Genomic DNA, 26,439 nt, shown 5'->3' with positions numbered 1-26,439 from the left:
AACCTTGATTTTTTCATGTAATACAATTCCATTTTTTGTTTGCGCTGGATAACTATCGTGTTTTATTGAACATTCGTTATGGTTAATCATGCATGCATATGCAATACAGTTAAGGTTTAAATATATGACCAGGAGTTCTGCCTTGCCTCATTTTCTTTTGTCAATCTAATTCAATTAAACATTTTACTTTTTGACAAGTAAATAAGACAGTCAAACCGGAGTTATACACAAGGGTTATGGGTTAACATGAGTATTTGGGCATAAAAGACGAACTTAATCTAGCATTAATACAACTTTTGACATTTAAAGAGGCATTTTGCCATTCTTCAAACAAAAAAGTACAATCGAATTCAAATTAAGTTCGATGAAAAAGAAATAGATTATTTCTATGCAGACGGATAAGCATACATCTATCTGAAACTATAATAAGACAATGTAAGTTATATATTCTCCCTTCAGCTTAATATTCTAGAATTTGTTTGCATGAAATACATGTATAAAATCCACATCGCGTTTAAACTGTCGAATCTCTACATAAAACGACAACCCGTACAAACCAGAAACGTAGTCAATACTAAAAAAAGATATCCATCATAATTCTTATGACGACTTTTAAATATAGGTTTTACTTTCTTCCTTTTTTTACTTTTTCTTTTCTTTCTTTAGTTCTTCTTCTTCTTCTTCTTCTTCTTCTTCTTCTTCTTCTTCTTCTTCTTCTTCTTCTTCTTTTCTTCTTCTTCTTTTATTCTTTCTTTAATTCTTTCTGAGAAAATTTCTTCTTACAACTACATGTAACTGAATTTTCCACAGCAAGGAGTACTGTGTTTCATGAATAGATGACGTTCACAAATAAAGCTAATGACATGTAATGAAAGATTCTGTTCGATCACAGTAGGTCTCTCTAAGCCGCAAGACTTGGATCTAGTGATTGTAATTATCTGTAAGACATTTCTCACGCCATGCAGTGCTTGGAGATGAGGTTTAACCTGTAAGTGCCAAATTAAGTGTTAATTAGGTGAGATTGCTAGCAGATTCAGATAGCGCTGGTAGAAACCCATGTCGATTTCCTTTGTATCAATTAAAAAACGCTGATTTTCCAAAACCCCCACAAACTTGTCTTTGTGGATAACTATGAATGCCGTGATTTATCAAAATGGAATGGGATTTGTTTTCTGTTTATTGGAACGAAAATTATATCAAAAGTTGATTAAAAATATTTTTTTCTACAAGTTACATAATAATATATTCTACAACAAACACGTACGGATAAGTGTTACATGGTTCTGTAAGTTATATCTTAATTATACTTTTAATTTAAATTAATGTTTTCAAAACAGCAAGCTTTTAAGTCAGCTAATTAAGTTGAATAACGCTGGTATGTTACATAAGAGAATCGATTTGGTTGAAAAGGATGTTTTTTTTTCTTTGAAAGAAAGTTAGATCGACACTCATTAGTAACGAAAGGGAAAATCGATATCTTGGAAAACATACTTTACACAGCTTTTTGCATATACAACGTTTTGGGAAAATATGCGCTGTGGTTAAATTCAAGTCTGGCATTGTAAATTATTTAGTTCTTCTTAAATGTTAGTACTTTTTGCGATCGAGTTAAAATTTGTCAATTTCGATTTCAGATGAATTCGAGAAAAAATTAATTGGCCGCTAAAAATAAGTAAGGGATACATAACTTGGAAGATAGTTTTACCTACTGTTTCTCATCCAACTTATAATAAGGTTGCACTCAATAGATATAGTTAATAATAGATGATTCATAAGGTCTTAACCGATGCTGGGATTTATTCTTGGAGTATATAAAGGAATTCCAACATTGCCTTGAGGGTTAATACTAACACCACGACCGACCTTCTAATCAAAGGAGGGAATTTAGTCTTATGAATTACTTTGCTGTTTTTTTTTGTGTATCAAAAATAGGAAAACGAAGTGAAACAGCTTCCTGTTGACTTGAGGAAATGAGATTTACACCAGCGTGCTGTGACGGAAGGTTAATGTGAGCACCGATAATTTTGAATTAAATACATGAGTTATGGTTGATACATTACCATGAATCATGAACTGATTTTGTTAATACTTAGAGCATTAGCAGGCAAGGAGTCGTAATGGCCATTATATCTTTAAGCAATACTGTGGGGGTATTATGATATTTAGATTCGAAATTAAACGATCAAAGACCACAGCAAGTGGCAGTGTATCAAAACGAAAATCATGTCTTAGCTATTGGTGTACATTTATAAGTTAAGTGTCTGGGACTACTCTTAGATTAGTATGTGTTACAAGTGTATAACGTAGACTGAACTGCTGTATCAAAGATATCGTGTTTAGCAGTTATGTACAGCTAATTGGCTTAATGATTCAGTAAGGCATCTGCAAGCAATGTGTAACCCTCAATGAGATTCACGGTTCTTGTATGTAAAATACACAAATAATAAGAGGATCTTTTAGCTATAAAGGTGTCTCAGGTGTCAAAAGAAATAAAAGAAGTAATTTTACTCTTCACTTGATAAAAAACAAAATCAAATCAACGACTGAAATTTAGTGCTGTTGTTATTCATAGTATAATGCGGGAGAGATGATCTTTGATGTAAGCTAACTATGCGGTTGGTCACTAACCAGTCTCAGTAAATAAACATGCACTTTTTTGCTAAGTTGTGGGAAGCATGATACGCTTAACGTCATCAAAGTAAAGCTCATTTATCTTATATATTTACCAAATTTTTGTTGGAAATTATCACCAATTATGGATACGTGGATGATCTGACAGCTTCAAACATTTAAACATGTGTATCATTAACGTTTAAACGTTTAAGGAAAATGTCGGATTTGAATTTTGAATGTTTGATTTTATAAGCTAACAATGCTTGGACATACTTAGTCCAGGTAAGTGCCTGGTACTACTAATGATGTGATCGTTGTACTTGTCGGATACAGACAAACATCTCATGTTTCTTTGTATTAGCGGTCGGACCCGTGCATCGGCAGGAAATACTAATAGTCATTACACAATTGCCTTTAATGCTCTTCTCATATATCATGTATTGAACAGATGCACTGATAAAAATTAACAGAACCAATGAGTTGTGCAAGAACTGTTAGTAGGATTACGGGAGGCCAGGCGTGACCTTTTCCTGACCTATCAAGCACTAATAACGCTGACTGAAGTTATTGACTGGTATTCTCAGAGGATTGTCATTGTACCTTTTTTCGATCTCTTCAAACCTGTCAGCGTGACACCTCAAAGCACATGGTTTTATAAATGAGTAAATTGCATTGATACACAAAGATGATTGCATAATGAATATAAAGTATATCGCTTTTATTTGTCAATGTCAAAATTTAAGATATAGAGTCACATTACCTTTATCATGTAAATAGGCATTGACAAGTTTATGGACAATTGTATAACGTCCTAAACAAGAGATAAATGAGTGGTGACTGCTGTGGTGAATATTAAGATGCTAATTTGATATGTATAAGCAGAGATGAATTTGCAAATGTAGAAAAAAGATTGGCATGAGACAAGGTGCACATTTCAAACCTTAACTGTTAACTTTGATAGCCACATTTATATCTTCTGTTCAGAATGTACACCCTTCACTCATTACTTCATACAATACTGTATCATATTAAGGTGTTTTATGTTTCTCCCCTCTGTTTCGACAGCGAGTCGTAGAAGGATGAACACACTTTTATTATGCTGTCTGATATTGTATCCTATTGCATCACATGTGTGAATCTCACGTTCATCTGTATCTATCTATATACAACTGGTATTGGTCACTGCAAATAATTCCGTCATTATAATCAATAATCAAGTCATTATAAGTTTATTTTCAAAAGATGACAGATTAAAACATGATGTTTCTTTTATATCGTAAACGAAAATGTAAGGATCTTAGAATTTGTGGTCGACCTTACTTAGTTTATCGTTTGTGTAGACACGACCCCCAAACATATAAACGGACGATAAACGTTTGTTATTTAATGGATCGAAACAATTTTAGTCGTGGTTTAAGGAGCCCTGTCCCACTGCACTTTGTATTTTGCGTAACTACCCTTAATTTTGTTGAAGATAAAACTGTAATACACTGTACATTTGGGGAAGGAGACATAAGTTAACCAAGTATAGCTCGACAATGATGCAATTATAATTAGAATAGAGTACGGACAAGAATATCCGGAAGTTTATTTTTATATCAAAAATGTGAATTTATACTTATTTGTTAATATGTATGTATGACGAATACTGATACTTGATCTAATAAAGGCGATTCTGGACGCCCATGTACATTGTATGTATAAATATATGTTTATGTCATAAACAAAAAATTGAAAATAATAATAATAAAAAAAAGACACCTTAAAAAAAAAAAGTAGAGCTCGATCGGTTCAATAGGTTGGGGCGATATTATAGGAATATTAAGTCCGGAGCTCGAATCCCAGTCTATACCCGCTGGATCTGTACACCCATAACACTGTTGTTGATTCTATTTTGTTTATTTCTTCTTTTATAACTTATCATCAGAGTCCCGAAAAGTATCTTTTTTTTCCTTTCAGAAATGAATTATCATAGCTATAATCATGCCTGAAGAACAGCCTTTGCTACTTATGTATTAGTATTTGGTAGTGGTACGGGGATTCTTAGGTCAATCACCCGGAACGAGTTATGCTACTGTAGGTCAACAACTACGAAACTATGTTTTCTTCATAATAATGTTGTTTTTACCTTAGCTTCTGATTAAAATAAGATGAAGGACCGTGTTGCACCTTTGCGAATCAGAAGATCGATTGAAAGACTTTATGGTGCCACTTCCGCCTCATGAATGCACAACTGATCGAGGTATTGAAAAAGTTTAAATAATTATAAAGTTATCTATTTCGAGATAATGCGACTTGTTTTAGTTAATATATGTGTAGATGTCGATTGCTCCCTAAGTTTGTATACTGAAGTTCCCAAATTTCATGTTTAGTTAAAAAACATTTGAAATTCTGTGTCAGCAGCTTTTCACAAAATTGTCAATCTCAACCCTTATAATTCGGCATAAACCCTTTTCATAAATTACTAGGTGGGTGTAAATTGACAAATCCTATTGCATCAATCTACAGACTGCAGGGCATTTTATGGACAAACCTGTCCTCACAAACGACACCTCACTAGTCAGGTTATGTAATAGAGGCAGATTAGAAGCAGACCAGTCGCGAGAATCAGTGTCCATGTTGCCTGCATTGAACCGATGACCATATATACAAAACCAGCGTTACAGTTGATAGATTGGATTGCCCAGCAAAAGACCGTACAGTTGCTGACTCCATGTGTATGAGTTTCCATTGTCTGGATATCTACATTAATGCGTTCTTATAATGCTTCCAAACATGCCATTTTTGCATGTTTTTGTGGAGGTGTCGATGTTGTTTATTAGAATGAAGCCAGACACCATCCCTTATACTCCATTATATTGTTTGCATCTAGATGATGTTTGAAATGTTAGTTAAAAGATGGTTGTTATCGGTCCAAGGATTTGCTCATTTTCTGTTAACACTCTAGATCTAAAACCGATTGATATGCATGTTCTCCTATAATGTTAATGGCCTCGTTTACGCGAATACTTACACAAGATTTTCCAATTGGGCCTTTGACGACTTAATCAAGATGATTTGTATAGATGGGAGTAACAAAAACAAAAATGTAGATGAGCCATGATATCATTTACAATTTATTTGAGTTCGACTATTTCAACATTGAACCTCTTTCAGTTGGCCTTCCTAGGCAATTTGCATGCAAAATGAAAAAGACAGATTTAACGGAAACTCAATGAATTTGCAGAAGGGGGCGCTGTTAACTCTACTATTATTTCTTATCTGTCGTCTTCCGTGACATAAATCATCTTTTTTCGGAACGGAAAAACAAAATTCGCTTCGTTTGCAGAGGAAAGCCCCCACACAAAACAAGCAAAACATTTACATATTTACCGTTATTTTACAAGAGAGTTCATGCTGAAAGGAAAGTAGAAAGTGGCAAGCTGGTCATGATATGAATCACTGAATTAAACTTTTCATTGGCCAATTTTTAACGTAATTCAACTGGTGGAAACACAGGAGAGATACTTTCTAACAGATCACTGAAAAAGGTTTGCACGATATACAATCACGGGATGTAGTAAAACTATTTTTGTATATTCACTCTGGAACATTTCTGTAATAGTGTTGTCTGGGGAAATACGTACAATCGACGTAGGAGATGATAGTGTAATTTATCACGCTTGTTCCAGTCTACTCAGCTGTAAATGAGTAAGTGGTTTGGCATAGCTAGATTTGTTGAATGTTATCTGTGAGAGCCAAAATGGCAGCACCGACTGTATGCTCCCCATGGCGTGAGAAAGATATTGACTGGTTGCAAAGGCCCTATAACAACGGATAATAGTTGTGAATGACTTTGAGAGAAACTACGACTAGGTTGTAATAAAGCGGTTTATAAGACCATCGAATTATTATTCAACGATGTTTAAAAAATGAACGTGGAAAAGTTTTTTGAATATATTAAGGTCAACAGTTGTGTGAATGTCGTCAGCATACAATATAAAACTGTTTATACTATTTTAAAAAGAATGTCGGGAAATATCGTCAAATCAGTTTTTTTTGTCTTTGTGTGTAATCTATACATGCAAGGTGATAGCTCGGTTCTTGAATTGCAAATTCAACCCGTCCGGTGGGAACCCTAGATTTTGCATTCCTTATGTAATTGTGATACACAACGCCATGTTATTGATTGCCCCGACCATGAGTGTGAATGTCATGCCCTCTAGAGGAAAGCGGTTTAGGCGATGCACATAAATCACACACTGTTTGGTGTTTTTGTGATGCATTCTGCAAGGCTTATGAAAGGCCTGTTCACGAATATACATGTACAAGACATTGTTATTAATACTGTTCAAACCGTCAGAAGTAAAATATTTCAGACGAAAGAATTGACGAAAATCTACTTAGTATTTATTCTGAATTTTCACTTCACTCGTTATTTGGATGGAAATATGTATACAAAAGGACCGCACATGAAGACCAAAATCATGTACTGTCTCTAAAAATCACTATATACATGTATACTTGGACCACATTTGGACCCTTATTCATGAAACCATTCTCATGCTCACGTACGGATTCTGTTCTCAAACTCGTTCACATCATGTGACAATAAATAAAGGTATTTAAAACGGCATACGATTAGGAAGGTGATTTTTTTCCGGACGAAGAAAAAGGGCTCAATAACAAAATCTGAATTTTAGAAATTCCATGAATAGAAACTCTTAGGGCTTATATTATATATAACACGTCTACAAACTTATATTAACGCATATTATAGTAATGCAATTGCTGGAATAACAAAAGAAACTCCACCGTTGAATTAAATTCTCCATCGTCCTACGTCAGAGAATACGTATTTTACATTTTGTATATATACGAACTGCCGAAAATTTACTATTTCGTCTTTTATGGTCGTAGTAAAATATAGCCTTGGACGACAAACAATAGTTAAAAGGTAATGGATCCCTTTTGGGCTTTCTATCAAATTACATGACCAGGAAGTAATGCTTGGTGTTTTAGAGACGGCGTCCAGTCGTTGTAGATGTCTGGGAAGGTAATTACTGTCCGCATTGTGACCGTCCTTTAACATCGGACATCCGATTAACATCGGACATCCGATATAGTTGAAGTATAACAGTGTATACGACTAAAGACTGGTACTTTACACACCAGTGTATGTCTGGAGGTATGTCTGAATCTTAGTTTTATAACAAAGGCTTAATGAATATAATATTGCATTTTAGTTTGGTGTATATAAACCTTGATGGCTGCTATAAACCAGTTAGTATAAGCTCTCCACACGTCAAGAGTATAATTGTAATGTCTCATTAGTTTTAATGAACATGAGACATTAAAAAAAGGGGGGGGGGAGGGGGGAACGCCATACTACAGCCTTAATCGGAATCAATGCAGGATAGAAAAATAAAATCTTTATATTCCGCTTCATTATTTTTTCGAAATTTTATCAAAGGTGTAGATATCTCCATAGGATTGCTATATCTTATGTTTGTGCTATTTCCAAAGGTTTTTTTTATACTGTATACCAAGAGAGTTTTGCACGGCTTGGACTAAAGCTTGATTCAAGTTTATGTAATTAAATATTGCTGGAGATGAGGTCAGCATGTTTATCAATTTGTTTTCAAACTTTCGACGTCATTTGTAAGCAGATTGTTATGAAACTGCGGTCAAGTTTAAAACTCTCTGAAGGACAGAGGCAAAACTGCAATACGACCCGTCGAAGACGACTTTGTAAAATCTATTCAAACTTTATCATTTCTTCAGGGCCACGGTGTAGAGTGCTAAGCTCCCGCGTAGGAATTTGTACCGGTTGCGATAATGCATATGACCTCTCTCATTGAGATGAGCACAAACATGGAAAATATTTCTGAATTATGACCTTGACGTGAAAGCTTATTTCTGAATTGTCAAAAAAAATCTCTTTGTACAGGATACGGCTAAGACATAAACAAGGGCAGTCTTTTATACTCTATCACACTTCATTAACTGAGCAGCAATTTAAATTAATAAATGAAAGCAACATACGGTAATTCACGGATCAAAATCAAATAAACCAATAACAAAATATAGACTAATTAAACTTAAAGAATATACTTAAGAACAGGGAATTGATAATTTGACTACAGATCTAACGAAACTTCATTAACTTTTAACTTTAACAATACAAAAAATATGCTAACGCTGAAACCTAGAAGTGTCAACGAGTTTAAATTCGTCGAGAACGCAAACAAGGGGATAAATGTCTGATTTCGTTCAAATGTTGCAGAGATTGATAAGATCACAGTTCATTGGAAAGGTTGTGATTTCAAATCCAATATAAAACTGTCTGTATCAACGTTGAAAGCTGGATCATGACATTCTGTTTCATATAAAGTAGCTTTAGTTTTTTTGGGTTTTTTTCTGCAATAACAGACCGCGTTCAGTTAACAAATTAACCCCATATGTTTTCTTTCTATATCTTTTTAGTCTTATCGTCCTCTCGAGTTAGAGTATACATGTCAACAAGAAGTGATGTATGTTTGAAAATATACCTGAAGGTTTACATCATGTCGTAATCACAAAGTGACTACACACCGAAAGAAAATAACTGTTGTGTTGTTTATAATGGTTGTTCATGAACAAAATTGTTTTCGAACTGTGCTGACAGACACAAGCCGCTGACTGATTTACCACACCTGTGCTGATAGCGTAAGAGAGATTTCTGTAAAAACTCTCAAGTTTAATCGAAGTTCTTTCATCACTAGAGTTACGATTTTACCAAATACGAGATTAGCGTACAGGTACATGTAATACAGCCAAAGCAAGATAACCAATGACACATACTCACATATATGTTGTGTACATCACCATGCAGAGAAGAATATGTTATCCGCAAAATACATGCGTTCAACAACTTCAGAAATTCCCGTCAGAAACATTTATTTAACGGTTCTGACATATCTGTTAAAACTTTTTTTTAAAACAAACGTACAATTCCAGATATCGTACATAACTCTCTGGCATACGTGTTTTTTTCTTCCGAAATATGACTACATGTACTTGGAATACTACAACTCACTAAGGTAAGAATATATCACTTATTCTGTATTATACAGATCAACATTATACATATGTCTGTTATATAATATACCATACGGACTTTTTTTTTTATAAATATTGATCTTGTTTTCCTCTGACACATCAAATAATTTCTAATTCAAGACGACAAGATATTTACCTGGCAAGTGATCAGACCAGATAAAGTATTGTTGATGTAAGATACAGTCATTTCGTTAAGTAATCTGATTGGATAAGATTGTACGGGAATCGTGTTTGTAGTGATAGTTGTATACAAGTTTACGTTTGAGATAACTGATTTGTAATAAATAAACGACAGTTTGTTTTGTGTTGATTAAATTGATAAATACATTGTTTTATCTATAGTAAATCAGTAATGTAAACATTTATCTGTTTACCTGCAAAATCAACAACAAAATTGATGACATAATACACATATGGAGAATTCAAGTTATTGTTATGACGTAAATACCTTAATAAATTGTGTGCCCATTTTTGCTTTTACGAAAATTGTACGCTGCTATTTTAGTTATGTAGGTTATGCTTATACAATGTAACTTATGTTGCAAATAGAATAAAAAAGTATGCTTAACGGTGGCAAAAACAAATCCAAACGAAAAAACAACGTCTGTGTCGACGCTAATGTGTAAATACATTCTACTATGGCTTTCAGCATTTCTAAATTATTTAATTACTGTCACTTTTTTAAACATGACTTATTGCTGATCCTCGTTTGTAATCATACCTCATAGCAGCTAAACTTATATCACTACATCATATACTTTCGACCTAGTGTTCCCTAGTTATAACGTTACACGAAAAACTCTAGAATATAAAAGCTAACCCCATCATGTAGGCTAGGCCGAGGTGGCCAAGTGGTAAAGGCGTCTGCCATTCTGCTATCACTAGCCTTCCACCACTGGGTCGCGGGTTCGAGGGCAAAGTCGAGCAGACGCCAGGTACTGACCGTAGGTCGGTGTTTTCTCTCAGGGAACTCCGGTTTTCCTCCACCACCAAACATGGCACGTCTTTAAATGAGCATAGCTGTAAATAGGACGTACACCACAACAAATCAAACCAAGCCTGGTCATGTTGATCTCATGTGAGAACAAATGCGACAGTGCAGTAGATCAGTTAAAGTCTGCTCTGTGTTCGCGATATGAGAGTACAGTTAAAAGAATTTGATTATGGAGGAAACTGCATTAGTCGCCCTAAGCGATTACGCATTGACATAAAATAGACAAAATATTAACAAAATACGGTTTCAACTGACCACAGCAGTAAATAAACTAATATAATTGTGTATCCTTCAGTACATGACTTCGGTTATATAACATTTATTTAAACGATTTGATTCGTTTGAATTATTGGTTTTTGCTGTTGTAGCTGATATTAAAGGAAAGACTTTCTGTGTCTGAATGTTTACCACTAACTGACCACAAAAATAAATACCTCCCGACCGTTTTATTTCTACCGGTACTGTACGTCAATTTAATAAAGTTTATTTAAGCAAATAATAAATAAGGAGGACAAATACTGGAAATTATTAATTATTGTGATTTGTTCCGGTGACTGACACATGATAAAGGAAGATAGGAATCTCTGTGAGTCTGAACGATGTTTACCACTAACTTACTACAAAACTAAATAAACCATTGTCGTTTTATAACCTCCAGTACATTACATCAGTATAATATAATTCATTTATATTTTAGTTGTTCCTTTTTTTTGAGCTATGGTAAAGCAAAAAGATAGAAATCCCTGTGTCTGAATTTTGTTCTTTTACCACAAATATGCCTTATGTTAACCAGGTGATTGCAGCATATTATCACCCAATAGAGATACACCAAGCAAACGTTTAAAGGATTTTATTTATTGCAGCGGGCCATCAAGAGAAAGTTTAGGATCAATGATGATACTGTTTGTACATGCGAGGAGTTGAGGGAAAGAAAATTAACAAAAAAAAAAATGCAATGTTCTTATCACCAAGTTTATTTACATTTTACATGAAATATGGTACAGTATTTTTGTTCTGTTAAATGTATTTCTCCGCAGGGTTTGTCGATTATTCGATGATCTGCATCATCGCAACAGCTGAGTTCTTATGAAGCCAGTGTCTGCAGATGTCCGAGATTACATAAGACCACGGCATACATGTGATTCATCATACTAAATGTATTAAATTAGACATAAGTATCACACTTGACGAGGGCACATCATTCAACAGGTGGGAAATTAATACACGTATAAGAATGGAAATCATTTACAATATACTAATGCATGTACGTGATAACAAACAAAATAATCAATGTTATATTGTTATCAGATTATACGAACATGTGTCCCGGGGTCTGAATATTTTAAGTTTGACATTAATAACATTTATATTTCTCAATGAATATTTTATAATATTCCCTGATATATAGAGAGCAACTTGAACAGTTTCGACAATATAATTTTAAAAACAAAGTTTACAAGCATGTGTGTAATCCTATAGCGCATTAAATACAACTATCGACCAAAAAATATGTATATATGAGAGTCCACCTGTTAAATACGTGATTTTTTTATCGTGATATGGAAAGTGTATAAAGTTAAGACAGTCGTTAAGTAGATACATTTCGTTTTGTTATCCAACAATCTGAGCATGCTTGCCTTGGTATGTAAAATGCAACTGTTTTGTATCAGTGGTTGTCTACATCAGATGTCTGTTGAAGACAAATGACCAATTTGTATGACACGTGGTTCAAATGTTCATGTAAACGTCTAATTTTAGGAAAAACGAAACATCTGTGCACCGTAAAAAACACACACAGTAAGGAAATAATGAAGCGTGCATATTCTGTTTTTACCATTGCACATCTTGCATTTTCGATCTTCACCAGACGTACATGCATGCTTGGTTTTAGAAATGAGTTGTATTCAAACCACGGAATGGATTGACTTTTGTACATTGCAGACACACAAAAACATGCGCATGGCTACGGAACATGCATGTAACTTAGATGTTAATCTTATTTAACTGTGGACCCCTGATAGTTTTGGGTCATTAGAACGATGCATGATAGTTTAGAGGCAATACATATAGAATGCCACGGAAAATAGTTTTGTTTTCTTCTATGCGCTTTCGGGAACACGGATTAAACCCAAAGTGATCTGTTTGTGCCATTTTATCACTGTTTTTCCTTTCCTTGCTTACCTGCTCTCCCTTGTCCAATATATAAATCAGTTGCTGTATTATAATGTATATTCTTATTCTCTTGAATTGTAGTTAATGATTTTTCTTTACCAATGAAAGTAGTTCACATTCAAAATGTTATTTAGAAATTTACTAGAAATCACATTTTTTTTAACTGACGCCTCGGTCAAAGTTTTTGTGCTTATTTTTTGTTTCGTTTTCGTGTTTTTTTCTTCTTTGAGAATTTGTGCCAGGTGATCGTCTTGTCCATTTATCAATACTTATTAGTTCCAATGACCTGCTACCTTGGTACTCCCCCAGTTCCTGCTATGCGGACGTAACATTACTTGGACTTGACCGATATTTATATGGTCGGTGTCATCGATGTAACAGAAAACGCCTACCCTTTTAGAACACCTGGTCACGTATTCTCCTTGTACTTTTGAAAGGGGTTTCCATGTTGATTGTTCTTTTATTTATTGTTTGTCGTAGTTTTCCTGAGGTTAATTTGCATAACGCTTTGTTGAATTGCGGTATTTTCTTGTGGTTATAGCCATAAAAATGGTCGAAGTTAGGACGTTTCGACGTTTCATACGCTCAATTAATTATGGCTTTATTACTGTATTATTTAAATTTGCTTTTATGTGAATGGCTGCGTAACAACAATTGACAATAATACATTTCATTTTTATTTACTTACGTATGTTAATCGACTTAATGTAATATGTGACAAAGGCTGTCAATTTCATTTTGCTCATGCAATATTCATAACGACAGGACATGTTTATATCCGATCACAAAAAGTTAATTCTAATTCATACGAAACGAAACTTACTCCTAGTAGACTGGCCGACATGTTGGACATGTATCACCTTGTGCTGGCAATGATGTTGCCTTCAAATAATGCATATATTCAACGATATAATGATCTTTTAATATTTACTTCACTTTAGCTCGCCTTTTCAAAGAGCACGGGGTTATGTTGTCACCCCGTCGTTCGCATTGGCTTTGGTTCAATTCTAAAATGTTGAAATTCACTTTTAACATTTAGCATGTTTACTCCATGTAGGATGCATGTATTTGGTACAGTGCTCCCCTTGCTATATACCAAAGGGACAAACATTAATGCAGCTCATTAAGAAGAAAAAATGTTTGTATATAGAGTAATTAGATCTTGTAGAAATTTTATGACTTATAACGTCAACGCGTACGTAGACAAAAAGGTGATGCTACAAGATGTCCTTTTTACTTATCAGTATACATGTATTGTAAAATTATGTTTTACGATAAAAAAAAAGAATGAAATCGACACATAGTTGACAATAAATTAAATTGTATTGGTTGTGTTAAAAAGAAATATTCTTTTCCTAATTGTCAATACAATACCAGTTGTTTTGATATGCCTCTTTTATTGATCAATATATATTTTGAATTGTGTAACTATCAAAATAGAATAAAATAGACACACAGGTGAAAAACAGGAGTTGTTACAAAAAGGAGTTGTAAGTAAACATTTAACAGAATATAGGTAGAACAAAATATATGTCTTGGTAAAACCAATACCTGGCAAAAGTGTTGCTCATCATAGAAAACATTTGGAGAATATTCTCAATGAGGCGTGGCGACCCAAACTTACCACACAGTCTCTGTTTCCTCCAACATCACACACACAGAGTCACTTTATCCATTTTAAGGTGTATCTGGCAGTGATCGTCAAAGACAAACATGTAAACAAGGGCAGAGGAGAACATCTGGTTAGCAGTTTGTGTATGCTAATTGCTCATTATGACTCCCTCCATTATGTGTGAAGCATATACTTTCATATATATCATACATTTGTTATAATTAGCATCACATGCTTCCTAGCTATAGCGTATTCACATTGCCTGAAAGCCAAGAGGATTGAATGTTCTGTTATAACATCCTTTCGCTCCCTTTGATACAAGGTATTTATTCTTTGATGTCCTGAAATTTGTCCAATATCTTATATAACATGCATTAATGATTTGTTTCGAATTAACAGGTTTCGTATACATTGCATTAATAGAATATTTGGACATGGATAATTAGTTATATAACGATGTCCCGACACCAGCATATCAGAATATAAAAGTAAGGAATCTGTACGTTTCTATACGTTAATTAACATCGATGATACCCTAACGAAAAATATGGTTGGAGTTTTGTATCGTGTCAAGTGTTGAATTGTAACGTGTTTCATTCTGTATGGAGAATCAGGTCTCGTTATTCAATCCACATTTGTAGAAATGCACAAGGATTTTCAAGTAACAAAACAATTTAAAAAAATGAAAAATTACTAGGTCACTTTTTAAAGGGAAAATGGAAATCTACATGGAAGTGGGATGTCCTGACTAGAGGTGATTATACAACGAAACTTTGTCCCTATAAGATCCTTCTGGATTGTTATTCAATCAGCTATTGGTGGTCGGATTAAAGAGACTGTTTCCTGATAGACACTGGCTCGATTATACGCAACCGGATTATTAGGTGGCGGATTATGGGGATTCTCTCCCTTTAAAAGCACTAGTTGGATATTTAGACATCCGAATCAGTGGTGGCTGGATAAACGGGAGTCTCTACAATCACTGACTGGTCACTAGGGAATCCAGCTTATTAATAATTTGATAATTAACGAGTTTATTTCTATAAACAATGGATAGATTGTGGGACATCCGTATAAATGGTCACTGGATTATCAAGACTCCTTAAAAGCACGTTCTGATTATTGGTCCGCTGTAGCAGTGCCTGGACATCCGGATTATTGGTAGCCAAATTAACAGTAACGTACAAAATTTATTTTTTCTGTATGTGTTACGATATTGGTTTATTTGAAACCTTTGCTATTAGAGGTCACACAGGGCAATGCAGCTATATGCTTGAGTGCGTGTCAGATTTCATTTAACTTTTAAGTACACGTTTCGGTCCCGTTATAATGGAGATAGTGTCTATCGGGGAAAGTGTTCCCGTTACTTTGTATATCAAACCTATTTAGATTATCTCCTGGTTATAACGTGCGTTTAAAGATTTCCAAGTTAAGACAGAGACATGTTAATTGTATATCTGTCTATTCGACTCATGAGGGAGTTTCCTAAGGCTGCGTTTTTCAATGTTATGAAAAAATTGATATATCTACTGTGCTGTGATCCCTATAAATGCCTTTATATTGAGATTTGAAGGACTTTTGCTACGTTCTCTTCACTGGGTAGTAGCATCATTTTAGACACCTTACTCTTACTTCAAACGTGAAATTATAATTTTACACAATATATTTACAGCACACATGCAGGCATACACTCATAGGGAGATATTAGCCAGGGGCATATGACTAGTAGTAAGCGCCTGATAAGGCAGCTCCTACGAATTTCTCAAAATTGTATTGCTTGATGTACAGTATATGGTAATTGCATTAATTGTATATCTATGTACTGTAACGCGCTTTAGAATGGCTTATGTTAGCTACATGTAGATAGGGCGCTATATCAAATGTTGTATATACATTTACCTCGATCTACCACCAGAAATTAATATTGTAGAAGTAATTGTGTTCTATATGATTTGAACTATGGTCTGTAATACGACATTTGATTTATTCAAATATGTGTGCTAGTAAGCCGTGTTCAGATCTTACTTCGTTTATGCAAAAACAAGTTGTTAATTATGCCTTTCCACAAATATTTACTGAACATATTAATATAATTTTAGTCACAAATTTGTCATCTGATAGCATATTAAAAATGGAAGGTCAAAGTCAACAATGTCTCTGAAGATGGGGGCAAATTTTAAATCCCAGTACAGTGAATCGGAATAACTTTGACAAGGCAATATGATATCTCTCTCTGTCACATCAGTCTGACAACCAAGGCTTACCAAAGAGTTATATTGGCGGCACAATCGACAGGGGTTGCACGGGGCACCAATCATGTACACATTAAAGTACTAGCATGCAGTTCGTTTCAATAGGATACATAATTCTTCGTCCATGTAGTTGTGTGTTAATCCCGTGTAGCTGATATTTCCCACTTTATCTTTTCCTGGTCAGCGGCTCCACTTACGAAGAAATGGTTCAAACAAACATACTTTGTAAACCTACGATAAAATCAAAGTAACTCGCGTATAATAGGTAACGGAATACTTTCCAATCGTCTACATGACTGCCTGCAGGTAGGTTGTTTACAAAGATTCGAAAATACTTCAACCACTTGTGGAAGACTTTGGTAGCTTTGAAACACATTTATAAACATACAAAGTATCTCTTGCTTAAATATGTATCCATTACTAGTGCAGCCTCTTATCAACTTGCACTTCTTGTTAAAATGTTGTGTTAGCTTTGAAACGTATATTTGTAAACATACATTCGCATTCCTTCTTGATATGTGTTATGATACCATAGCCTTAAGTTGTAAGTATACAGGCATTCTCCAGATAATGTTTCTCTATATGCTCACATTAGTGGTTAAGGTGATTTACATGTTCCGTTAAGGTGAACGAATTGGATAGGTACATTGTACATGCACATACGATATTCGCAGTTAATTGGTATTTTAAGATACTTTCCTCGTGTCGGTAAGTATAGATTACATTAAGGTTCATATAGTACAATCAGTGAAATGTTTATGGGTGACGTATCTATGACAGGTAATAAATGTAGACTGAAACATTCATTAAACCAATAATCTTAGTGTACATACTCTTTACCGGTCATTTGTCTGAGGAAGATGACGTAATACATACAGGTTCCCCGACGAATGATGTTTGGTTATCATGTTTATCAAACTCGAGTTAATCTTCAAATTGTATAAAGACACGAGCTTTACCGAATACATTTTACAATTTGAAAATCAACTAACAGGAGTTAGATAAACGTGATAACTAATCATCACGAGTTATGGGACCTGTTTCTCCCTTAACGTTCGTATTTTTTCTGAAAAAACATATTTTCCCCTTGGAAAATACATCATGTGTGTTTCCGAAAGGGGAAACAATGTAAAATGACGTCGAAAAGCATTGTTACCTGATGTTCTAAATCAAAGATGACTAATGAAATCACGTCAAGGGTGTTACCGACTAGTGAGTAACCAAAAATGTTTACCAACTCATAGAAGATTTATGAATTGAGTGGGGAGAGAGGAAACTTACAGCAGATGTGGGAGAAATATCGTACTTGTCATAAAAAAGTCACACATAAATACTTCACCGGTTGTGCTGTGCGATCTTATCTACAATCAACATTTGTAGTGATCAGCGTGTTCATCCGTGTATCCTTCCGTATGGGGACTTTTGTTTGTCTGACGCAACAATTCTAATATTTTCGATTGGTTTAAAAACAAAAATATAAGGAATACTTAAGTGGGTTTGCGGTTTGTTTGGGGTTATGTTTCATTTAAGATTAATTTCAATTCAAAGAATTGCCGCCTATACCTTCTTGACGAATATATTTTAAAAATTGGATGACAAGACTTAAATAGTTATGAATTTGCTATTTAATTATGATTTCGACAATTTTTGTTTATTGTCTGACGTACTTCTACTTACATTTGTGACGGATATATCACGAAATGTGACACACATTATCAGTAAATAGGGGAAGTACGTTTGTAATACATTTTTATCCCTCTTGTATATATTTTTCATCTGGGAGCGGGGCTATTTGTTATGATGTTACATTTCTTTTTTAATGGTTTCCATGGAAATACACACAATTCGTTTACATATCGTCTGGAGTAACTGAGTTTATATCCTTTAAATTTCGAAAATTTTACAAAGCAAATGTCGAATTGTGAAGAAATTCTACTGAACGCCAAGTTTTTTTATTTTAAAAAACACGTTATAATTTACTCTTATATCTAAAAGCCCGTGGTATTTATTAGCTGAAATACGGTATGCGGACTTTATTTAAGTTAACGTTATTCTTCTAATGATGAAAATACAGACACATTTACTCTTTTCACTAGAGTTCATTTCACAAAAGAAAAATGAGATACATATTAAGATTTGATAAAAATCCTGATGACATATTTGAAATATCATTAAACCGAATGCTTTCATTGATTACACTCATGCACATTTCAATTATTTAATGCTCTAAATCGAAATATGCTACGGATGATGTCATGTGCAATAAGTGCTATTTACTCTAAAGCCTTTAATATTAATAGTTCCTAGGTTGTGTGGCTTTATCAGCTGTCGGTTAGGAAGTATTTCTAACAATACTAGAGGATTGTATGCAAAATCGCTCAACCTACTTTTAAGCGTGTACAAAGTTTACAGGCGTCTTTATGAGAATGCCAGCTCTGTAATGAAACTGTCGATACCACTATCGCCTATGATTGTACTCACGGAGCGCTGTGTAGCGCTCTTCTGTCAATGTCAGGATCAGTCAAACATACTTTTTGTGTCTAACCCCCACGTGCCACCTCAGCTATCCTCGTGTTTATATCCCTTGATAAAATACGCATTGCGACTCTTCCTGCCGAAATGCTTCAATCATACGACGCTTATTTACAATCTTCCGTCACGATTTTGATGACTTTGTTTTCTTTATTGTCTGGCATTATGACAACCCGCCGAATGAAGCCGGAGAATTAACAAAATACCTGTTCTTAACCACAGCATGGTGTATGGGGCAACTAATGTGGGTACTCCTGTACAATGTTAGGGATTCGTCTCTGTACCCTCTACTTTGGGACGCAAAAATGAACATAATAAATATTCCTTACAACCGTTTTTTGTTTCCTAGTGCTTTCCTTGGCAATGTTTCACATTTGGTTTTATTGTTGACCGTCAGCCCTGGTGGGGGGAGCCAATGGGTTCTGTCCCAAGGCTGGTACACACCAACGTCCCTAAAAATGGTAGTTGTTAATACCTGCATTTAAGCTAATTGCACCAAGTGGTTAACCCGTTGTCAGTATAATGTGGATGGAGTGCTGTGCTGGGTGCCGTCGGCATGGTATTTTAAGGTGGTTCAGTATCACTCAAAAGTTGACATCTTATCGGCGCTATTGCAAGAAAGCAAATACACCAACATACCGCCTCCGGAAGACATACACACAAGCACTTCACATGGAGGCACGTCTTTATATGACCGTAGCTGTGAAAAGGAGGCTTAACCAAACGAAACGACGTGCCAATATTTTCTTCACAAGGCTCGACCGGGTAGAAAATCTCCTTCGGCAGGGATTAACCATTGACGATATGACAAAGACTGACCACTACATTAATGTTTATCTACAATTTATAACTATTATTAGTCCATACTTTCAAATATCAAATATAAACAGCGAATAGGTTTTCATGATTTCCAACACCCCCACCCCCCTCCCCCTCTTCGCAGTTCCACTCTAACTTACTTTACTTCATTGTTCACTATCTCATAATAACGATTGCTAGTGTTGTTTTTTCGATTTTCTGTTTTTATTCAAGTAATATATCATTTTGAGATATAGGACAAGCTTTTTAAACTCTTTTTATTTATCATGTTGAAAATTAATGCACAACAAACGGGCGTTCTTGCTACATTGATGAGTTTATGTGCATTGCAAGATAGCTTGTTTCGTGTTTTTTGCATGATTTTGATATTACGTTGGCGTACTCTGGCATTTTTTATCGTGGTCTAAAGGCCGTTCCCTGATATTTATGATAAACTGTCTACGCATTGTCACGTAATATAAATGTTTATCATAAAGGAAGCACAAGGTTAACCTCAACGTATCTCCATGTAACGTATTGCAATGAAAACCATCGGGCTTGTCTTAGACACCCAAGGAAAGATTTTCATCACGGACCCGGATTACATAACAAATACATCATGCTTATTTGACACATTCAGTGCAATCAGAATACCCTCATGCAATTTGCACCTGTTTCTGTTATTGTTACAAAATGGCATGTGTAATCTGATTAATTCTTGCTGATAAGTGTATTGTTCTGCGGCTTCACGGCTTAACACTTTATAAATCTTTCATTTAAACCCTTTTTATAGCATTTCGTCATCAGACATTAAATGTACAAGGTGTGTGTACATGTCTTATAATGAGGTTATATGGTATACACGTGTTATTTTAGGGAGCATAGCGTGGAACGCCTATACAGACTTCTGCCTGGATCTACGATACTTAATATTTCCTGTTTATTGTGATAACCTCTCATCGATATGAATACTGTTAGGATGCCCTTCGTGCACATTAATGGTGGTAAGTACACTTTTAATTCTCCGTCATAACTAAGCCTTCCAAAACTGACATGAGTTGATATTACCACACATCAAATGTTGTAAATGTCCTTGATATTATGCTTAGTATGTTTTAAAAGAATTTTTGATATCAAAATTTCATGCATGGCTAACTGATGATGTTTGCTGTTATAAAAGCATTTTTTAACGTCATATATTATCAAAACATTAAAAATTCGTACCGAATAATGAAGTTCCTATTTCGTTTGTCCAATTATGATCACTTAAAAAGAAATGGAGCTTGCAATATAGAAAAAAAAATACCTTAATGGTTAGTACATTATCGCTGTGGAGTACGAGTATGAAAAATGTATCAGTTGAATTTCTTAAAGTTGATACTCTGTTAAACATATTGTTTTAAGAAGTCGTAAAGATATACAGTACATATGTTTAATATAACACATCAATATGGGTATATCATAAAATGTTCAATAATTAACGACCTTAAAACGGACAGTTTTAAAATGATATTTGAAATGTTTAAATTGATTTATTTTATATATAATTCTTAATGATAGTTCATATCTTACGACCACGCAATGTACCTTTGATTTAATCAAATAATTTGCAAAATTGGTCAATTTTCTTATATTTCCTTCAATAAATATTCTAATAGACGTTCCCAGCGTCTAGGGAGTTTAAGAAGAGCAAGAAAAATGTTTCCTCGTGTTTCGCTAATGGGTGAAACTTAGTTAAATTTGATTATGGCACTTCAAACACGTACCTATATCATCCTGTCTGGTTTTGATATGTAATACCATGGCATTTTATTCTGAATGCTTAATTAGCCGATTCTATCTTGAAACACAAACAACCTGTGCTCACGTTTCTTCTTCTTCTTTTTTGTAAACAACTGATATCAGGAAAACCACGATCAATAACGATGTATTTTGTATTCAAAAAGGAAAACAATCATATAATTGCTGTTTGTTTTAATTTAAAGTATTAATTGTTTACAATTTTACAACAAAATGTGCCAGGTTTGTCTTTTCATGGAATGGTTTCATGCGATGGATTTATATAATTTGCTTGTTTTCCGTTAGGGTTTTGTTATTGATATGCATGTTGTTCATATTATAAAGATATAGCAAACAATATAGTGGTAAAGGTAAATAAAATAAATATTTAATTTAATTTTAAGACATCGTTTTAATGATCAATTGTTAACCTATTGGCTCTATGTGTCCTCTTTTCGTTGACGTGGCGTTAAGCATTAACTATACAATAACATATTACATTATCTCACAAAATGAGTGGTTCAAGAAGTGTAATATGTACGGTTTATAGAATATATTTGCGTTATTAAAATTCATTGCAGAAACGTGTGTGCGTAATAATTTGTCACTATGGTCAGTTTATATAGTCGGAATGCGTAAAAAAAAACCAGCTACGAAAGTGTGGTTTTCTTCTAAAAGGGAGACCAGCAAACCTTATTTATATTTATTCTTGTCCTTAACAAACCTGACCTTGAGGAATTTACATCTTGGCCATGTACATAGAACATGAAGGCATCTTGATTTTGTTTGACATAGAGGAACATAACATTTCAAAGGAAAATTCTTGTCTGAAGAGAGAAGTTACTTTCATAGTAGATAGATATGTTATTTCAACACGAAATGCAGTCTCAATAGTCAATGCTGTACGTATACCAAATAGAACCAATTTAAGAAGACTGCCAGTTAGATGGTGTGTACGTCGTTTGTAGGTATTCGGAGTAAGCTAACGAAAGCATCTGGCTTTCAGAAGCTAGACAATTATTCATGGGTTCCTTTCGCTGATTTCCAAAACACACACTAATGATATTTCGTCATCTTTAACAACAGATTGCGCATCCCATTTTTTGAATCCAGTTTTTTATAGTGTAAAATGCCAAATATAATTGTAACAGAGCGCATGATTAATTAAATATGAATCACTACCTCCGCATGGGATCGAACCCGGGACCTCTGGCTTACTAGTCTAACGCTCAACCGATCAAGCTAAAGAGAAGATCTCTATAGCCGAGCGGTATATTGCACCTAGTATTTACCAGGGTTACATAATAAGCAATATATTTACTTTCCTGATAATGTATTCCTCGAAACATGTTTGTATTGCGGAATGATAATTACAAATTTGGAAAGATTTTGTCGAAAGTTCACTAAACAAAACCCGGCCACGGGATCATGAAACAATATTATACCTAAATGTTTACTTAGCCAATCACGTATGACGTCAATTTTCATGACGTTATTTGTGATTGGCTAAATCCAAACTGAAGTCAACTGAAGACTTAAGATCGTTTCATGATCATGGGGCCTGAAGCTAATACTTTTCTAGAAACATAGAGTTTCCTCTATCACGGAAAAAGGACAAAATTAAAATGCTGCGAACATTTACCAGTGTATTGTATAAGAGGCAAACCCAACTCTACATGAAACCTTAGCTGTATTCTTACATCATACACTTACCAAACCATTTCCTTAGTTCTAGGCACTGTAGTTACTTTATTGGCGAATGACGAGTAAGCTTAGTATGTTGTTCCTAAAATTTACCATCATAAAAATAGCAAAACAGATTATTTCTAAGCAGCTGTGACGTAACGATAACATATCACATAAATACTGTGTTACAGGACTGTCTGGAGACGCTCGGAAGTTACAATCAATACTTGAATATGGGCTTAAAACCGGTAATGTACATACATATATGGAAATATAAATAATGAATGTAGAACGTCGACAATACGTTGAAGCAGCAGGCTACGGACATTGTCCCTGAAGGCTCTGAGTCATGGAAATTATGTAAAAGCCAACGTCCCCCCGCCCCCTTGTGATTAGAGCTTGCAAAATATTTACCACAAATAGTGTTTTTATTGCACATAATACTTGTATTTAAGCATTGTTCTTAACAGTAAAACTTTCGTGAGTAAAAAAAACGACACTTTTAGCATTTTGAGTGATGTTTCCGCTTCATATGCAATTTATCAAGCGAGTTGGAATTCTTATTTGAGCGACATTTCGGAAACTAAAAGGAAATTGTCAAATTGATTTCATTTCATCACACATGGAATACTTTATTAATTTTAATGCAAATACTTGCATTCAATAATTTCCTAGCGTTTGCATTTTGAAAATAAGTATGGAACCTTGTCAATTTTTACTTATCACAACGTCACAATTAAAAGTGAAACTAAAAAAGAGCTTTCCATTTACCATCATGACATGTCTGAAACGAAATCGACTTGAAATTCAAATGACAAATTACAATCAAAAGAGACAATACACAAGGTCTTAACATCTCTATTACTGTACTTGGTCAGGACCAATTACATGTACCTTGCTCAACAAACCGTAATTTTAGAATGTGGTCCGAAAATTAAATGAATTGTTTTACGATACCTTTGCTACTGGATGAATCATAAGTGTTTTTTAGGATGATTTTTTTTTTTATTTCAATTCCGTTTTTATCTCATTTCATTTCAACAAACTTGATTAAAGATGGTAAATGAATAGGATTGAACGAAAGGCTACGCCTATATCAGACCTCTCCTGAGTGCAACTCTGTTCAATTTTGTCTCCTGCATTTCTGTAGAAAACCCTGTATACGATTTCTACATCACAATTACATGTAAAAATATGACAAGTTAGACACCTTGTTTGACCATGTAAATATCTAGTACACAACAGTCCCAGGCCTGTTTAAAAGTTTCGTGCACCTTTCAGATTTGGGCTTAGTGGAATAAAACTTTAACAAGGATGGGGCAAATTGAAATGTTTAAAAAACAATAATTATGCGAGTCTGAAATATGCAATAACCAATTTCCTTTCCTTTCAAACAATAACAAAAAAGGAGGGAAACAGCTTTAGGAATAAATATTCTATTTGAAGGTGATTTAATCGTGTATGTGACTGATCATGTTGCACCTGACAATCCTCATTTCAGATAAAATAAATATGCTCGTTCATTTAATTGCTCTAACGACGTCGCGGGGACATTTTTGCGACATCAGCTCAATTATCGCAAGACCACTTTATGACACAGGTCACGTTTTACCGCTTAATCGAAACAAATGTTACACTGGTACTTATTTATCCTTGAAACTCATCAGACATACATAATGATACAATTATTTCTTTAACAGTTCCCTAAAAATACACCCCGAGACGTTCGTGTTGTGATCACTGACAAAAGACGAGGTGTTTCGACTGATAAAGGGTTTTTGAGTTTAAATACATACACGAAACAATTAAACTTATTCATTAAGCCGCCGTCATTTTATTGCATATATATTTAAAGAGATATTATTTGTGATTAATTTGAATTATGTTGTGCCAAGTAATTTAACTCAGCTTGACTCAATCTAAAGGTATGACATAACATACCTGTGCATGCAAGCAAGTTGATCTTAAATTGCAGTGGCTGCATCATTTTTTTTTTATACAAATAAATGTTTTTACATGTATTTATTTTTAGAATCTCAAAATATCATTACTGAACTCAATATCTATCTAAGATTTGTTTGTTACTTGACAATCATTCAGTACATTAAACTTTAATCGATTTATAATGTAATTAAATATCAAATTCAATTTGATTTCTGCATAATATGGGCTCATCATCAGCTTATCATCGGGTGTGTAATGAAACCAGAAAAATGACCAATATTTTTTGGGATTATAAAACTCAATATGTTTTGGGTGGTCCGGTGGTGCGGTGGATAGCGCACTTGCCTTTTACCAAGGCGGTCCGGGTTCGATTCCCCGGTCGGACGTGAAAAGGTATTGGGTCACCTGCCCGGCCACATGGGTTTTCTCCTGATCCTCCGGTTTCTTCCCAAAGTACAATGTAAGAACCCCCGCGCGATAACATCCGGGCCAACAAGAGTGATCAATAGAAGTTGAAATAACTTATTTCATAATTGTTGGTTTATACATGTAGTTTAGAATCACATACATTGCCGAAATTTTATGAAAAATCATGGGGTGAAAATGAAAATACAGACATCACCGACAGTCTTCTAAGAGTTGGGTATTCGAACCCTAGAATTCTGATCACAATAAAGTCTCTCTAATCAGTTGAATTACATTATCAGCTTTAATTCTCTAGCCTGATTCAGCTACAGTTATATCCAAAACGAGATTAAGGGGAGGTTACTCCATGTCTGAAAAACTATTGTTGAATTTTCTAGCGTTTTGACTGCATTGGAACAGGTGTCCTTAAAAACGAGTTTCATTGAGCATGGACAGGACTTATGTGTATATAAATGTATATATCTGAACGATTTATATTGACTTAAGTAATGTACATGATCGTGGTATCGGCTTAATACTTGGGGTCATACAGGATGTCACCGCGTAACACG

At 34.5% G+C, this 26,439-nt stretch overlaps 1 protein-coding gene across 10 annotated transcripts in view; it reads left to right on the top strand.

The window, feature by feature from the left end:
* Positions 1-26,439, top strand: part of LOC110460202 (neuronal acetylcholine receptor subunit alpha-10-like) — a 96,434-nt gene that overhangs the window by 43,972 nt on the left and 26,023 nt on the right. For 2 of the 10 annotated variants that reach the window (XM_021512986.1, XM_021512985.1), the window contains one exon: positions 20,930-21,057. The exons of 2 other annotated variants lie outside the window; for them this stretch is intronic. The gene's annotated coding sequence lies outside the window, so the exon portion shown is untranslated. Of the gene's footprint in view, positions 1-4,836; positions 4,856-7,758; positions 7,781-15,625; positions 15,648-16,844; positions 17,030-20,863; positions 21,058-23,744; positions 23,767-26,439 lie in introns of those variants that run through there. 6 more of the 10 variants (XM_021512990.1, XM_021512987.1, XM_021512996.1 and 3 more) reach the window with 6 other exon arrangements.

The sequence above is a fragment of the Mizuhopecten yessoensis genome, unplaced genomic scaffold (assembly GCF_002113885.1).
Source record: "Mizuhopecten yessoensis strain PY_sf001 unplaced genomic scaffold, ASM211388v2 scaffold10331, whole genome shotgun sequence".
NCBI classification, from domain to species: domain Eukaryota; kingdom Metazoa; phylum Mollusca; class Bivalvia; order Pectinida; family Pectinidae; genus Mizuhopecten; species Mizuhopecten yessoensis.
Note: the sequence above shows the minus strand (reverse complement) of the source record. Positions and strands in the feature narration are given on the sequence as shown.